The sequence below is a fragment of the Leopardus geoffroyi genome, chromosome E2, assembly GCF_018350155.1.
Source record: "Leopardus geoffroyi isolate Oge1 chromosome E2, O.geoffroyi_Oge1_pat1.0, whole genome shotgun sequence".
NCBI classification, from domain to species: Eukaryota; Metazoa; Chordata; class Mammalia; order Carnivora; family Felidae; genus Leopardus; species Leopardus geoffroyi.
In genome coordinates, this window is record NC_059335.1 from 32,633,239 (window position 1) to 32,651,020 (window position 17,782).

General features: G+C 54.3%; 1 long non-coding RNA gene across 1 annotated transcript; it reads right to left on the reverse strand.

Annotated features, from left to right (window-relative positions):
• Positions 1–6,778: 6,778 nt before the first annotated feature.
• Positions 6,779–16,041, reverse strand: LOC123578408. Its single transcript, XR_006702375.1, has 2 exons — positions 15,825–16,041; positions 6,779–7,221 (listed from the first exon to the last, which is right to left on the reverse strand). It is a non-coding gene; the product is annotated as an uncharacterized LOC123578408 (long non-coding RNA).
• Between the last annotated feature and the right edge of the window lie 1,741 nt (positions 16,042–17,782).

A 17,782-nucleotide genomic window follows, 5' to 3' on the forward strand; every position in this document is an offset into this window, starting at 1 on the left:
GTTCGTTCTCTGTATTTATGGGTCTGTTTCTGCTTTTCGTTTCTTTGTGGATTCTCTGCCACTTACTCCTTTTCTTAGACCTCCACAGATACAACCTAGGGTGCTGCCCGATCCCTTGTCAGTGTCCTCAAACCCGCCTACTCCTTTGTCAATAGTCCTCTATTGCCCCTCACTGTCTGTTACCTTGTTTGGGTGGCCTTGTTTGTTTCCTTTGGAAGCCCTCACCGATTCCTTGTTGTTCACTGAGTTTTATGTATCGTTTATGTCTCTCGAAGACTTTTCCTCAGCCACTATCACAATACGTTTTCTCTGGGGCGTGGCAAACCCCCACTTGGCAGAGGAACAGTCAGAAGCCCAGAGAGGTAAAGCGCTTTGCCCAAGGTCACACGGCTAAGGAGCAGAGAGCTGCGTGGGTGGACCCAGAAACCATTACCATTGCCTCTGCTGGTTTCCCGCCCCCCCCCCCAGCCCCACCTCCCCTGGCCCGAGCTGCACCGTGGGGTAACAGGCCGGCTTCCTCCTGGGCCAACGGGGAAACTTTCCGACACAAATGATCAGAGGAGCTGGGCTGTGGGAGAGGCTTCAGGAAAGAGCCAAAAAACAGCAAAGGATTCAGAGCTAGAGACTGAGTTTTTAATAATAAATAAACGCCAAGATCGGGCCCTTCACATGGAAACCTCGGGGTGCCTGCAGCCAGCATGGGGTGCCCAGGAAGCCACCCGCCCTCGGCCTACAGGATTCTCTGGTCATCCTCCAAATGGTCGGTGGGACGGGGTCTTGGGGGATGATCTTCAAACCCCAGAGGGGAGGAACAGTGAATATTCTGGGATGATATTTTTTTCGTACAAATAAAGAGGCCCTTAGAAGTCGTATCGAGTGTCTGAATTTCCTGACTGTATATTAATCCGCTTTCCTGTGAATTATGCAATACTGTCATGGGGGGAAGCGAGCGGCCGCACGTTGGATGGGCACGCCGGAATCAAAGAGGGCCCACGCTGTGCTGTTGTCTCTGCAAAGCAGCTCACGGAGGCTGGGCCTGCTCAGCGGCGCCCCGTCTTCCTCAGGCCCACGGGGCGCAGGTGTGCCCGGAGGGAGCCCGGGAGGTCACGGCCAACGGCAGGAACCGGGGTGAGCTAGGGAGTAAGTCAGACGCCCCATCGGAACAGGCTACTCCCACGCTGATTGCTAGGCTGATGTGCTGCCCCAGGGAGACGAGGGACCTTCTGATTTTCCAAGAGATGCCAGAAACCCAGGTTGTCATGGGAAGTCTTCCAGTCTTTAGAAATTGGCGACAAATTCAGATTTCTGAAAGGCGCGACGCGGGCCAAGAATAAGCATCACAGATTCAGTATGTCAGCGGGGTGTCTGCTTCGAGGCTCGGAGAGGAGCGTCTTTTGGACTTGGGCTGCAACTAGGCCCAGACCTTCGTCCCTGTTCGTTTTCTTCTCTTCTCACCCTCCTCGGATGCCTCTCCCTACCGCGTTCGGTTTCCAGGTGCCATAGGAGGAGCACCAGGCTGGGGGTCGGGCATGGACTGAATGTTCGAGTCCCTCCCCCACCCCACCCCCGCCCCGCCCACCCACTGGTTGAGGCCTTCGCCTCCAGGTGTGGTTGTATTTGGAGATGGAACCTCTAAGGTGATGAAGGTTACACGAAGTCCTAGGGGTGGGGCCCCGACCTACAGGATTAGCGTCGCTCGCTCTCGCTCTGCACACACAGGGGCAGGGCGGTGAGGGGACTCAGAAAGCAGACACCTTCTGTAAGCCAGGAAGAGAGCTCTCGCCGGCAACAACCATCCCGGACCCTGATCCTGATTCGGACTTCCAGTCTGAAGCCACCAAGCCTGTTGTATTTGGTTGTGGCGGCCCGAGCTGACCAATGCAGGGCTCACACGCTTGATTTCAGTGGCTCGTGTCCTGGGGACCAATGTTTCCAATCCACTGAATGGGGATCATCCCGACCTCTCGGGCTTTCTGATGGGATCTGCTTCCTCAAACGTAGGTAGCAGGTCTGACTATCAGTCTATATACTCAGGTGTCCAAAGAAGGCAACCTTAGCTTTCCAAAACAATTATGCCTCCATTCTTTTGGGTGGCAGAAATACTCTCTGGGGGTTGTCTTCACCCCCCACCCCGCGGTCGCACTCAGGGTTCAGCCAGGCAGCCAGGAGCTGCTCGGGGTGTTTCTAGTAGGGAGGGTTTGTTTGTTTGTTTGTTCGTTTTTCAGGAAATTGTGCAATTCTTTTTTTTTTTTTTTTTTTTTTTAATTTTTTTTTTTTTTTCAACGTTTATTTTTATTTTTGGGACAGAGAGAGACAGAGCATGAACGGGGGAGGGGCAGTGAGAGAGGGAGACACAGAATCGGAAACAGGCTCCAGGCTCTGAGCCATCGGCCCAGAGCCCGACGCGGGGCTCGAACTCACGGACCGCGAGATCGTGACCTGAGCTGAAGTCGGACGCTCAACCGACTGCGCCACCCAGGCGCCCCTGGGAAATTGTGCAATTCTTGAAAGGCAGTCGGGAGGAGGGTGGAAGCAGGGGTTGGGAAGGCTGCTGGGGACTTTCCGGAAATCTGGGAAGTTCACGGTGGCGGGGAAGCCTTTGCCGGCGACCTCAGCCGCAGATGGCCCCCGTGCATGCGCTTTTCTGGAGGAAACCTGCACAGTGTGGGAAGCCAGTCCCCGCTGGCTCCCGACTGGGAAATTCTCTCCTCCCCTCGTTCCTCTCACTCAGTGGCTCGTAATGCCTCTCAAAGTTTTTAGAGAAAAAACCTGAGTCCTGAAGCTTTAAGGCAACTCTTTGAGCAGCAGGCACAGGTTCGGCACCAGGCCCCGATTCGTGCTCCAGGCTCCTGGTCCGGCCAGAAAGCCCGAACCAGGAGCACAGCTACTTCTGGGTCCAGTCTTGGCTGGGAGGAAGCCAGCAGTGGTTTCCAGAGGGTGATTCTCTCCCACAGAGCTGAGGAGATCTCTCGCTTTGGAATTTTGCTCATTCTTTTTCGCCAAGTCTTCACCGGGTCCTCTGCTCCCACTCTCCACTCGTGTGGGCGGTGCGTTCCCCCTACAAACCCTCTCTTCCTCCGGCACAGCGATCCGCAGCTCATCCAGGTGGCTGATTCCAACGGCGCCCCCCTCCTTCTCTCCCTCCTTCCTTTACCTTCTCTGTCCTCTCTGTCTGTACGTCAACATTTGTAGCAGAAGCCGTACGAGACTCTGGGATCAGCCAGACCTGGATTTGAATCCTGGCTCTGCCTTTGGACCTCTCTAGTCTGAACTTGCCTCTTCCCCTACGTTGGGTCACAGACCGCGGTTAAAGGGAGATGCCATGGTGGATGGAATGCTGCCACTTTTCACCGGCATCTTTCAGTGTCGGGTCCCCTCGTGTGTTCAGATTGTGAAGGGACGCTGTAGAAATGCAGAAAGATGGCGAAGACAGAGGAGGCAACCGCTGTCCCTTTAAGGAATAGCTTCCCCCATTGTGGCCTCTTGGCTTGAGTGAGGCCAGGAGGCTGATGGGCAGGAACCTGGGACAATCCGCTTGCAAGCGCTTCCCGGGGACAAGAAGTGCTCTTATATAATAAGCCACACAAATCCCGCAGCCTTGAAAATCGGCTCCACCTCGTCCGGTATGGGTCCCCGGCTCCTGGGGTGAGATGCCTTCTCTGGCGCTGAGCTTAAGCTCATTGTTATTGGAGGCTCAGGCTGGTGTCTGCACGATAACCCCAGAGCTCGAACACTCGGGCGAGAGGCCGATGGGAAAATCCCCAACACGTGCCTGTTGTCAGATGACGGCTAAACCGCCCTCGTCGCCACCGGGCCTTGTCACGGAGAAATCGTGTTTGTCAGACAGGAATTGTAACCCTAAGGTTATCACCCAGGGCCAGGGGATGGATGAAGAGTGTTTGCACTATCACCTAGGATCGCTTCTCCTGGAGGCATGGAGATCCGCAGGGGCAGGACTCAGAGACAGAGCTCGCCAGCTCCAGCAGAGGCAAGAGGCCAGTCCTGGGGAAACCAAAGCTCTGCCACAATCCCTTCGCAGAGAGGGTGATGGATTGAGACATATAATTAATATACGTCTATATATTTATATATAAAAACCCTTACAAATCACATCCCTTGAGCCAGGTCTTTAAATAATGGAAGATCGTAGATTATTGCTTTATTAGGCCCTTCCAAAAGCTTATAAAAATTATCTTTTGCCGCTGGGAAGACATTTTATCAGAATTTATGGCAACTCAGAGAGTCTTGAGATATCAGATTCAGAATCTAAGAAGCTTTCTACGGCTCTTTCTGCTGCAGACAGACCCTGGTCTCTGCTCTCCTTGTAAATTAAAATCTCGAACATTATCTACTTTATGAAATAAGACAGTTGGCTCTCCTATCTTGGGTCTGCTCTTTAATTAATATAGACTTGAGTAGGCAAAGCCATAAATGCATATGAGTGGCTCTGGAGCGTGGGTGTGGGGTGGCACCGGGAGGCACACAGAGTCCGGAGAGATGAAAACTCCAAACACACCCCTCCCGGGGGCAAGGCTCTGATGGGGGCGGGGGGCACGCATCCCACTTCTGGCTTGGAGAGATTTCCTTCGGCGCATTCCCTGGCCAAGGCTGGGGGTCCCCATTATTCACCAGCCAGGCTTCTCTGGGGGGGGGGGTCTGTATCTCCCACATATTTCTTATTTTAAGTTTATTTATTTATTTTGAAGGGGGGAGGGGAAGGACAGAGAATCCCAAGCGGGCTCCGTGCTGTCAGTTTTTGAGCCCAATGCGGGGCTCGAACCCATGAACCACGAGATCATGACCTGAGCCAAAGTCAGATGCTTAACCAACTGCGCCACCTGGGCACCCCCCCCCCCCACGTATTTCTTTTTAGGGCAATTCAGGCTCTGCCTACCGGGAGTCTGCAGCTACGCAGGCCAGTGTATTCAGAGCCCAGTGCTGAGCCACAGACCTTTGAAACTGGTCCACCATGAGGTGAGTGTAGAAATCCAGGGGCGCCTGGGTGGCTCAGCGGGTTAAGCGTCCGACTTCGGCTCAGGTCACGATCTCACAGTTCGTGGGTTCAAGCCCTGTGCCGGGCTCCGCGGTCATGATGCAGAGCCTGCTTGGGATTCTCTTTCTCTCCCTCTCTCTGCCCGCCCCCCACTTTGTCTCTCTCTCAAAATAAATAAACTTAAAAAAGAAAAGAAATCCCGAGGAGCACTTAACTGCCAAGGTATCCTGGTACTCAGTCAGCGGAATTGTCTCCTCCAGCAGGATTCGGACCAGTTGTCACGTTCTTCCTTCCATTTTCTTAGCAGTCTTTTTTTTTTTTTTTTTCAATCTCAGTTTGCCAACGTGCATCGCAAATTCATTTCTTTAGCCTCTGGATTCTTTTCTGTATTGTCTTATTTAGTTTTTTTTTTTTTTTTTTTTTTTTTTTTTTGTTTTTTTTTTTTTTTGTTTTGTTCCTAGAGTATCTTCCAAGTGATGATCTGTTTATTGAGTTCTTTTCTAGAGTATTCCAGAGGGGCTACTGTTGTTTCCCAGATTACTTTCTGGATTGGGCAACTTCTCTAGTCGTACCTTTCGGAAGTCCACCAGAGGTCGGAGAAACAAAGCCGGTCTCTAGCCACAGATAATTGGAGAATTAAGGGGTCCTGGCTGGCCTGGGCAGGGACCCAGGGAGTGTCAGTGAGACCCCGGCAGGGGCCAGCAGACTGTGGTGACTGGTGCTGGGCAGGAGGCCTTTATTCTCCAGGGTCCAGGACCAGCTTAAATCTAGCAGAGAATGCATCCAGTGGGGCTGCCGTCCCTCGCCCCATATCTGCACACCCTTTCTCTGGCCCCTTCCCTCTTGCCCTGAGCATACAGACACTCCATCCTGTCCCAGATGCAACTTCACGGCTCAACCATCTCTGCTCCGACTCCCGGTAAAAATGAGCGAGACACAGAGAAAAGTTGCTCTGGCGAATAATAATCAGTCTCTCCTAACCGTAGCTCGCCGTCGTGGCCGAGACACCGACAGCTCACCAAGTATTCCTGCGTTCCCCCACATTCCCCAGCCTCTTTGCCGTCGGTCCTCGCCATGTCCTAATTCTGACCAATGGGCTAGGTGCGGAGGTGACATTTCAGGTTCGAAGCATTTAAAGGCTGGTGTGGGCTCTCCAGATCTTAAGCCCCTGTCGCGGTGACTTGGGAAGCCAGGAGTTGAGAGAGTGAAGCCAAAAGGTGGAACCAGAGAACTCGGTATGAGAGAGAAATAATTATGTGTTAAGCCACTGCAAGTTCTGGGTTTGTTACTACAGCACGGCTTAACTTCATCTGACTGATACAGCTTCACAGCTTCGAAAGCAGTTTTTCAAACCACTGATTAACCTGATCTTTCTAAGCGCCGCAGGAGAGAGGTCCTATAAAGACAATTGATCCCAGTGGGTATCTGAGACTCAGAGAGAGGAAATGGTTTGCCTGATTACCCAGTTTCTAAGTGGCAGATATGGGAATCCACACTCTGTCCCCACCAAAGAGCTCTGACATTGGAACTTCTTTCCAGGGGTGTTTCTTTTTTTTTTTTTTTTTTTTTTTAATTTTTTTTTCAACGTTTATTTATTTTTGGGACAGAGAGAGACAGAGCATGAACGGGGGAGGGGCAGAGAGAGAAGGAGACACAGAATCGGAAACAGGCTCCAGGCTCTGAGCCGTCAGCCCAGAGCCCGACGCGGGGCTCAAACTCACGGATCGCGAGATCATGACCTGGCTGAAGTCGGACGCTTAACCAACTGCGCCACCCAGGCGCCCCTCCAGGGGTGTTTCTATTTTCAAGCAAGGGGCCTGCGGAAAAGACAACCCCCAAGAATGAATGTGGACGTGTGGAATTAACCCTGGGCTCAGCCAACCAGACAAAGTGCCCAGGGCTAGACTTTCCGGCCAGGCTACAGGAAGGTGGAGGTGATTTAGGAGGTCCGTATGACCTGGAGATAATGCTCCCTCCTGAGTCCCATCGGGAAGATCATCCATCTGGTCCCCATTTGTTGAGCAATCCCTGGCACTCGGGTCACGGCAGCAGGAACTCAGACATCACTGGAGAGCTGAGGTGGGGGTCGCTGCGCCGTCAGGCAAGCCTCGTGGAGGATTCACAGGCAAACTCCATCTGACCTTGGCCAGCACTGCCTGCCTGGCGTCCGGTCCCACCTCCTTCCCCAAAAAGGGTGTCGGGCAGCCTTCCAGGATGGGTTTTTATTCCTTTTAATAGAGAAATAGGAAATGAGCCTTAAGAGAAGGTGAGGAGTTATTGCTACATTTAATGGCTCTAAAAATATCTCACCCGGGTTGGCTGTGAGTTCACGCCTAGGTGCTGCTCCGGTGTTCCAGGGAGAAGTAGCCGGAGCCCAGGCGGAGCTCCGGAAACCAAAACGGCCAACCCAGCTGAGATCTCCGAAAAGGGAGGGCTTGTCCCGGGCCAGCTCAGTCAGAGCAGGGCCCGGTCGCGGGTGCTTGGTCCCGGGACAGGATGTGTGTAACCTGTTCCGGAAGAGTCTGCCTAGGTCCCAGTCTCCTGTCGCGGCCCGAGTTCACCGTGAGACCCTGGGCGCGTCTCTCCCACCTCCGCTCTAGACCCCAGTATCCCTGTCTGTAAGCAGGGGTTGTGTCCTTTGTAAGGTCCCCTCCGTAGCAGACGCCGCTGGTGGCCTTCCCAACGCTGCGGCAGCACAGATATGGTTCAGGATCCCTCCCTCCCGTGCCCAGGTCCGGGACAAAACTTTGGCCTCAGGGGTGGCTCACAAAAAGGGCTTTATCACCTGCCCTGGAAAGGCAGACACAGCTGAGCGAGAGGCAGAGAGCTCCATGGTGACAACACCGGAGACGTCTGCGTGCAAACACCAGGGCAGTTCTGTCATGCAAAGGCCAAGGCCCTGCTTGGGAAGACCTGGGGGGTCCTGAAATGTGCAATGGGGGCATCTGGATGGATGTCCTCGGGCACACGGATGCCTGGGGCAGCGTGCCCTGCCCGTAAGAGCAGATGCTTCCTCCGCCCTGGCTGGGGGGGGGGGGGGGGGGGCAGGGGGGCTGGAATAGCCTCCCCCTCACTAGGCAACCAACGCTTCTACTGGGAGCCCGGCTGCCAGGCTGAGACGTAGGGCAAAGGCCCACATTGCCGCGGAGGCTGAGGTGGAAGGCGGTGGGAGCTGGTGGCTCTGCAGCCGAAGAAAAGCAATAATGAGAAACGAGTGGCGCGGTCCGGCTCAGTGTGGGCGGAGCTCCGGGGGAGGGGGTGGGGCTCAGGGGTTCTTGTTCAAGGGGGCTGGCGTGTAGGACCGGAGACACAAGAGTCTCTTGACGGAGGGCACTTCCTTGGGGCCTGGGAATTCCACACCCCAGCAAGGACCCCTGGAACGGGCCAAAGTGGCTACTCAGATGGTTATTAAAGAAAACCAGGCAGGACTCCGAGCAACGTGCAAGCGCCCGAGGTGCCCTGGCAGGTGGCAGAAGGAAGCATGAAGGCCGAGGGAAGGAGGCGATGATGACACGGGCCCATGGAGGCCGAAGACCCACCTGGGGATTCCGCTCCAGGAGGGCGTCCGACGGGCAACCCCCCCCCCCACGCCCCCCAAGGCCATCAGGAATGCACTGCGGAGCGTGAAGCAGCCTGCTTAAAACCTCGGCAACACCTCTCCCCTGCAGACCTGTCACCACAGGGATCGTAAATGTCCAAGGACTGCGCTGCATGCTGAAATCCTTCTCCACCTTGGCCCTGAGGCCACGCCTCCCTCCGGCGGCTCCCGGCCAATGAATGAGCGCGTGGCAGGGACACCAAGGCAGGCTGCGTCCAGGGGATCTGCGGGGACCTTGGCCCTGGGACTCCCCCACAGCCTTGTTGACCCTTCCTTAGCCCCTGCAGGCACTCCAGAGCGTTTCCACCCAACCTTGATCCCGGTCTTTAGTGCCAGACTTGCCCCGCTGTCTCTCCACCTTCTCTCCAAGGCAGTTCCCTGATAACACCCTTGTACATTTGCTTCTGGGAATAACACACAGAGGGAGGAAGCCACCCCAAGGAAGACGGAGCCGATGGGGGTTCTCAGAAATGACACTGAGCTGTTGAAGCCACCGGCCCTGCTGTCTCTCCTGTGAGATTCCCACTGCAACGTGATGCCAAGTCCCTTGTGAGCCAATGACGTCACTTCCCTGTTCATAAGCCCGCCTGTTATGGACGCAGCGGGCCCGCTGTGATTTCCTGAGACTCTGAGGCTCAGGCTGTGTATTGCTAGGTCTCGAACCCAGGTCTTTTGGCTTCTACATCGTGGCTATTTTCCCTGAAACACAAGATTCTAGACACAGTGATTTTTTTTTTTTTCCCCAAGCCAACAATCTTTCTTCAGCAAACGATGCACGATTCTATAAACAAATAGCCACTCACTAATAGGTCCAGTGAGTCACTGAGGGCTGCTAAAATTTGGTATTTATGAACGAAAATTAGCACGTTAGAAGGCTCTTGAAGACTTGATTCAGCATTTGGCAAAGACGTCGGGCGGCCATGCAGCACTCGGCCGCAATCGCAAAACGCTACCACATGTTCCCACAGGCCGAGATGTCCTACGCGAGAGGTCCGGGCATCATCGGGGCTGCCTCGGGCTGGTCCTGGTTTGCAGTTGTCGCTATTCTTATGTTTTAATTACGAATCGCTGTTGGTTTAGTTCCCTCGTCATCAGGGCAGCTTGTGGCGGGTTGTCGGTTAACCCCACAGCGTGTAGGGATGCGTATTTGCACCAGCGGAGTGTGGGGCCTATCATTTTCCAATAACTACTAGACTCTGAAACATGTAGGTGTTGCAGTTTGGTTATGAATCACCCCCATGCCCTTATTTCTGTACAGAGGCTCTCTTGAGACACTCCGTGGTGGCTTGCCATCTGCGTTCTAGTCCTGCGGGGGGCTGGGTAGGGCAGGATGGGGTGAGGGGCTGACGGTGAGTGGTGAGCAGAGACCATTTACCAGTAGTGTCTGCTGGGAGGTGACCCTGACCTGATCCTGTATCACTGCTGTGGTTCCATGGAGCCAGGGCTTTCTGGTGGCCATAGTTCACAGAACAGACAGGACAGTGGAGGGCCAGGTTTGGAGTTAGGACGGGCACTGGGGCAGCTTAGAACTCCAAGGTAGAAAGAACGACTCCAGGTACTATTACCGAAAGGATGAGGACCATAACAGGCAGGCTTTACTGAGATGTTCTAGACACTTGATGTATTCACTTATTTAAGCCTGGCAACAATCCTATGAGGTAGGAACCATCATCACGTCCGTTTTGCAGGTGAGTAAACCGAGGCATGGGTAAACTAAATAACTTGCCCCAAATCATACAGTTAATAGGTGCTGGAGCCAGTAGCCTGTCTTGGGATGGCCGTGCGCCCCACAAGAGAAGGTCACTGCCGGCAAGGGTCCTCGGTACCAAAATTTCTCCCGAAGGTTCCGGTAACCCCTCGCCCCCCACCTCCTTCTTGAGGTCTGGAGTCATGAAAATGCTTCTCTCACTAGTCCCAATATCTCACTACCGCCCGTGGTTTCCCCACATCCTGCTCACACGGCTTTGCGTTTCTTTATTAAAACCTCCTCTGGGGGCTCCTGGGTGGCTCAGTCGGTTGGGCTTCCGACTTCGGCTCAGGTCATGATCTCACGGTCTGTGAGTTCGAGCCCCGCGTCGGGCTCTGTGCTGACAGCTCAGAGCCCGGAGCCTGCTTCGGATTCTGTGTCTCCTTCTCTCTCTGACCCTCCCCCATTCACGCTCTGTCTCTCTCCGTCTCAAAAATAAAAACATAAAAAAAAAAAAAAACCTCCTCAAATTAGCTTAATTCAAATGTGCCATCCGTTACAGGGCTATGAGCCTGTTTCATAGAATTCTACACGCCATCGATGATGAACCACACCCTCAGTTCCTGTTTCATTAAGACAGAGAAAAACTAGAGCCACACTGTGGACCATAAGGCCAATGTGAGAGTGTGAAAATGCGTGTCTTAGAACCATCCTACATATTATTCCCACTTCGTGGATGGAGGGGTAGCAAAACAGAGGAGAGAAATAACTCGCTTGAGTAACCCAGCCAGTTGATGGCTGAACCAAGGGTCAGACCGGACAGTTCTGCTCTAGATCCTGCGCCCTAACTGCCCCCATGCTGCTCTGGATGTGTGGAGCAGGGTTCCAGAAAACTCTACGGGGGACAGAGGGCTTGCAGCTGAGGCCAGAGGCCTGGGGGAGCCAGGCCCAGGGGTGCTGGGCAGTGCGGGGGGAGAACAGAATGGGCAGCTCCTCCCCCCCAGCAGAGAAGTCAAACGCCGCCCTGGACGGCGGGGAGGCCTGAGATGATGCCCCAGACTCCCCCAAAGAGGCCTTGGTCCCCCCAACCCGTGCCTTCCAAGTTCAACATGGCATCCGTCGACAAATATAGCCTAGGAGAAACCTAAGTAAATGAGTGGCTGCTCGAAGCCGCAGGACAGCTAACCATAATGGGGGTTTTTGGTTTTTCTGCTTGAGACACAAACAGCACATTCCTTAGCTGAAATAGCCGGGTGGAGAAACAGGGCATCATTGGACGGGAACACCCGGCCAGGACGAGCCAAACAAGACAGAAATAGGCCCAAGCTACCACATGAAGGGAGCTCATCAGCGCTTGGCCGACGGTGCCCAGCCCTGCCCTGCCCTGCCCGGGGCGGCTGTGTCACCTGGGGAGGCTCCGGCTTCGCCCCCGGGAGAAGGCAACCGTGTGCGTGCCCGGGGTCTCGGCTGGGGACAGCTGGGGCAGCAGCCCCCTCCCCGGACAAGGGAGCACGGGACCCGGTGGCTCCGCCCCCGCCGTGCCCACGCAAACACGCGCTCACAGCCCACCAACACACGCGGCGTCCCCTCCCCCATACACCCGGACGCGTGGCGTCGACCTTCACGTCCAGAAGTACGGACGCGCGCTCGCGCGGCGAGGCACGCACGTTTGGGCTGTGCGCGCACCCAACGCCGAGGCCCACGCGGGCCGCGATGTCACGCACACGCCTACGTGAGCACCCAAGGATAGGTTCAGAGGGCTCTGGGGCGAAGTCCAGAATCTGTCTTGTTCCACACCCCGCACCCCCAGCTCCCAGCCAGCCTAACCCCACTTCGTTCCCTGGGTCATCTCCAGGAGTGAGTAAATAGACCGGTTCCAAGCCGTCCTTGTAGACTGGGCCTCATCGTGTCCACCGCTGTGAACCTCCCCGTCCCTTTGAGTCTCTGAGCTCTGTGGGGCCGGGGCCCCGGGCAGCCCCGTGCGTCTCTTCACGCCCCCTACGGTGCCTGTGCTCGGTGTGCAAATAAAGGAGAGAAGCCAAGAACAGGGACTGGCATTCCCATTTAACAGCCAGGAAGACTGAGGTCCAGAGAAGGGCAGCACTTAGTTGGCTACCCTCAGCAGAGCCGGGCCGACTCGGCCTGTGGCCTCTGTGGCTCTGTACCCCAGTCCTGCCCCCATCTGTGGGACCTCTTGATGCCCTCCTCCCCCTCCTCCTCCCCCTCAGGCCTGGGCAGTGCGACCGGGACAAAGGCAGGTAGGCAGCAAGGTGTCCTGGGAGCCCCTGGGCTTCCCATCCGGGCTCTGCCCTGTCCCAGCCCCCCGAGAGAGCTGGTGGCTCCAGGACAAAAGCCTAGTTCCAGCGGGACCTCCACCCGCCGAAGGGCTGGCTGCCAGCTCTTGCTTGTGTCGGTTCCCCTGCTCCTCTCCAGAAGCTCCCCCGACCTAGGCACGGACCACAGTTTCCTGGCCCCGAGATGCAGGCTAGAGGGGAAGAGAAGCAGAAGGAGACAGCAGGGGTCAGTGTTTGTTCAGTGGAGGCCGCACAGGGGGAGCGGGGGAGGACCAGTGTCTCCCAGGCAGGGCACCCAGCAGACAAGCCGACACAGGGTGTCAGATCCGCACGCCAAGCCCCTGGGCGCGGCTCGGAGCGGGGAAGCCCAGCTCTGCGTCCCTCCGGGATTCCACACTGGCGTGGCGGGAAGGACCTTTAGAGTGTCCCAGCTTGGGGACGTTCCGGCTTTTGTTTTGGAACAGCAGAACCCTTTCTTCAGATGATGATGATGATTTTTGTTTTGTTTTGTTTTCAGTTCTCAGTGAAGGTGTAACTTACATGCAGTAATTTCACCCCCAGAGCACGCAAGTCTGCTAGTTTAAAAAGCACGGTGGCGTCACGGCTACCACGATAGGGGTTAGGAGGGGTCCACCGGCCCCGCTTAGGTCCCCCGCGGCCCTCTGTGGTCGACAGCTGCCCTCCCCCCTCGCCACCACTGGCTCAACCGTCTTCCAGAATGACGTATAAATGGGATCCTGCCTTGTAACAGCCGTTGCATTTAACGACGTATGTAACGATGCGCTAGGATTGTGCCCACGGTGCTGTGCGTGTCCGTCGTTCATTCCTTTTTCTTGCTGAGTAGTATTCCATTGTATGGAGGAACCGCGGTTTATTTACTTATTCTCCACCTAGCGGCAGCTAGGCTGTGTCTACTTTCTGGCTATTACACACAAGGCTTCAGTGAACAATTGTGTCCGGATTTTATGTGAACGTAGTTTTTTCCCCCTCCTTGGTAAATAAATACCTATGGTGGGGATTGCTGGGTCATATGGTAAATCTATATTTAACTTTCTGAGAAACTGCCAAGGTTTCCCAAAGTGTCTGTAGCATTTTTGCCTTCCTGCCAGCAAGGAGGGAGAATTCCAGGTGCCCTGAATCTTCACCAGCAATTGGTGTTGTAACTTCTCGCCATGATTCTAGCAGGTGTCTATCAGGTGATGTCTTGCTTAGAAACCCCAATCTACAGAACAGGAAAGTAGAGTTGCCCTGGGTGCGGGCAGGAACCGAGTGGGGGCCCGGGGCTCTGTGCGCTGACCCCGCCTCATGCACAGAGGGGGCTCCTGAGTATCTCTTTGGAGCCAAGGCCACAGCCAGAGAGAGAAGACGGGTTGCCCGAGGTGACACAGGACAACGAGAGGGAACGGGGCTAGGACCAGACCTTTGAGCCAGTGACTTGTCCTTGGGAGCATTGTGTCACTCCTGGAGGGGAGGGACACTCAAGCCAGCTCCAGGGGCATCCTGGCTGGCCGGACCAGAGACCGAGTTGGGCACAGAGATGCTGGCCGTTCCAGGGCTGATACCGCTTGGGGGTATCTGATAAGGCCACACGGTGTGGGAGACGCAGCCGTGGACAGGAGACCTTGCTTGCTCCCACGTGGACCTCTCTACAGGGCTGCTTGAGTGGCCTTTACAACGTGGTGGCTGTCTTCGCCAGAGTAGCAGGGCAATGTCCTCTGCCCTAGCCTCAGATGTCACAGACCCTCACGTCCACTGGATTCTATTGGTCACACCTGACCACGCTGTCACAATGCGGCGGAGGCCGGCTACATACGAGCGGGCATCGAAAGATGTGAAGAACACTGGGGGCCATCTACCTGTCGAGACCAACAAGCTACGTGATTAGAGATAACGGCAAGTGATTTGAGTAACCCAGAAAATAATAGGAGCAGGAAAGGTACATGTCTTAGTTCCAGCGTCCCCCAAAGCAGAGCCTGAGACAAGGATTTGGTGCAGGTGGGTTATCCAGGAGCTGACTGCAGGAAGCAGTGAGGGAGCAAGACAAAAGAGACAGGGAAATGAGAAAAGCAAATACAGGTGTTTCAGGGAATCAGTTACCTCTGTGGACCACTGGGTCCAGCACCCCTCGAGACCCTCTGAGGTGCTGAGCAAGACACATCTCAGAACTGTCCCGCTGAAGGCCACGAGTTTGTGGCGTCTATCTACCAGTTTCCATCCGTCCCTCATTGAACGGGCCATCAACTCCCCTGCATTGCAACCTCCAGCCCACACCCCCCCTCCCCCACCATAATATACAGAGGTTAGACACGCTGCCGAGGCTTTTCGGAAAACGCCAGGAACAGAAAAGCCGGGTGGCAAGTCAGCTCCAGAGCTGTTCATCGCCCACAGCGGTAGTCAAACTCCACTCGGGCAGCCTGAATGGATGTGGCTCAGACCATTTCCCGAGGCAGCGCCATCCAAGCTGGAGCCCTTGAATCCGAATTACCCAGCAGAGGATGTGGGAAGAGCAAGGGAAGGGTGAACTGGCTGCAGAGGCCCTCGGGGCCGTGTGGCGGGAAGACAGCAGATGGAACATGGTCAGAGACCTAGGTTAGGGTCAGATCACATAGGGCCCAGCAGCCCACAGCGAGGAGAGGGGTTCTACCGGGGAAATAACTTACTGTGTGACCTCAGGCAACTCGCTGCACCCCTCTGAGCCTGGTTTCCTTACGCCGGACAACACAGATACCATTCGAAGCATGGTCCAATGTTAGGCACGTTGTGTATTTCATCTCTGATGGTTCAGGACTCTGCCTCTCTCCTGACACCCCCACCCCCCCGCCATCTCTCTGTCCCCAGGTCCTTAAAACTCCAGCTGCAAGCAGAGTGCCAAAGTCCATGAGTCCTCCTAGTCAGGCCACAGTGACCGAGCCCCCTGCTGGGTGGTGGGACCAGAGCCTTCGCGGGTCAGTCCCCAGTGCCCTTGGCAGTGTGGCCAGCCCACGCCCCTCAGCTGCCCGCACCCCAGCTGGATCAGGCCGCTTCATGCCTCGGCCCCGAGCATCGCCCCTCCTGTGCCAGCACACTTCTCTCCTACTGTTCCACCTGCCGGAATGCCCTCCCCCGCTTCACTCGGCTCGCTTCCCTCCCCTTCCTCACACTTCAAGAGGCACCTCCCCTCCACCTGAAAGTTTCCTGATTCCCCTGTCGTCCCCGCTCTCCTTCCCCGCGTGTCAAACCTAAAACGGTAGGCTGGGTTCTCAGTTTACCTACCTGTCTCCCCGCGGGGTCCATCCTTTACCAGGACACGTGTGATTTGGGGTTATGCTTGATGTTGTTATTCGTCCTTCCTTTCTCCTTGTCACCGGCTGACACAATGTTGCATACTTACTTGTGTCTTTGTCTGTTTCCCCAACTACAGCTTTCTGGGAGGAAAGGGGGCTCTTTTACCCTCTTTCTTATTCCCATTGCCTAACAAGCCCCTGGCACAAAACAGATGCCTGATAAATATCTGTGGAATAGTTGAAGGACTGACCTTCCCATCCCTGAGCCTGTATGATGTCATAATACCAAAAGCCAGCATCTGCCAAATAGTTACTATGCCCTGACCACAGTGACAGCATCCTAATCCTTACAAATCCTTTATTTGGAGTAAATCAAATAGCTTGATTTACTCCAGAATGTGTACCATTATTTTCTCTGCATGTATACATGTAGATTTATTATATGTGTTAATACACACATAGGAATATATAAAGTCGGATATATTAATTACATTAAATTAAATATAGTTAAAGTCTAATATTAAACTAATAATAAATATATTAATGTCTAATATTATCTATATTAAAATATAAATAAATATCTGTATATTTATTTATTATCTATATTATATATAGATATCTATATCTAGATTTATAATATTATCTATATTAAAATATAAATAAATATCTGTATACGTTTCATACATTACAGAATCTAGAATACATATATAATAATCATATAATATATATGTACGCACACATTCACGTAGCAGATACTTGTATAGCACTTAAGATGTGCCAGCCCCTTGCCTCAGAACTTTACAAGTATTAATTCATTAATTCTCAAAACAGCCCTTGGAGTAGGTTGAAGGGCAGCCCCAGAAAGTTACGTCCAGGTCCCAACCTCCGGAATCGGTGGATGTGACCCTATTTGGTAAAAGGTCTCGGCAAAGGTAATGAAGTCAAAAAAATTTAAGGTGAGATCGTCCTGGATTATCCGGGTGGGCCCTAAGTCCAATGACAAGTGTTCTTACAGGGGACAGAGAGGAGGGGGAGGCCATAAGAAGACCAAAGCTGAGGCTGGTGTGGCCCAGCCACAAGCCAATGAACTCTGGGGCCACCCGGAGGCAAACAGGCAAGGAAGGGTCCTCCCCGCAATGCCTTCAGGGGCAGCGTGACCCTGCCAGCACTTTGATTTCAAACTTCTGGCCTCCAGAACTGTGGGAGCATACATTTCTGTTGTTTTAACCCCCCCCAGATGGTGATAATTTGCCCCAACAGCCCTAGAAAGCTAATACAGCTCTGTTGAGTGTTATTATTGCCCCTATTGTACGGATGAGGAAAATGAGGCACAGAGAGATCGAGTAACTTGTCCAAGGCCACACAGCTAGTGAAAGGTGGAGGCCAGATTCCAATCCAGAGTCTGTGCTCTTAACCATGATGCTCAGCAGGGAGAGGTTACGTGACTTTGGCCACCGGCCCTCAGCCGGTAAATGGCAGATCCAGGATTCGAACCCAGGACGCTCGGCAGAGGGCATCACCTTCCCCTGAGGCTGTAGCACCATTAGCTTCCCAGTCCCTCCCTACAGGGCCCTCTTTCATGGGGGGGGGGGGTGGGGGGAGCGTCAGAGGAGCAGGTCCGTGTCTGGGACTTTCCCAGTCGGACCACCCGCCTGGCCAACTGGGCCCCAGCTTGTTCCACGAAAGACCACGATTACACGTCGCAACCCGGCACCTTCCCGCTTTATCTTCCCACAATTAGGCAAAGGCTGGTGGTGACAAATGGCCCCCACGCCCATGGCATCACGGCTCCCAGGGACTCTGCTCTCGTCCACAGGCCGCTGAAGCTCATTCATCCTTTTCGGGCTGCCCGGGTTGGAGTGGATAAATCAAGCTAGCTTGTGAGCCAATTACAAGGTCATCACTCAGCGGAGAGAGAGGATTGCCTGGGGTTTCTGAACTTCATAT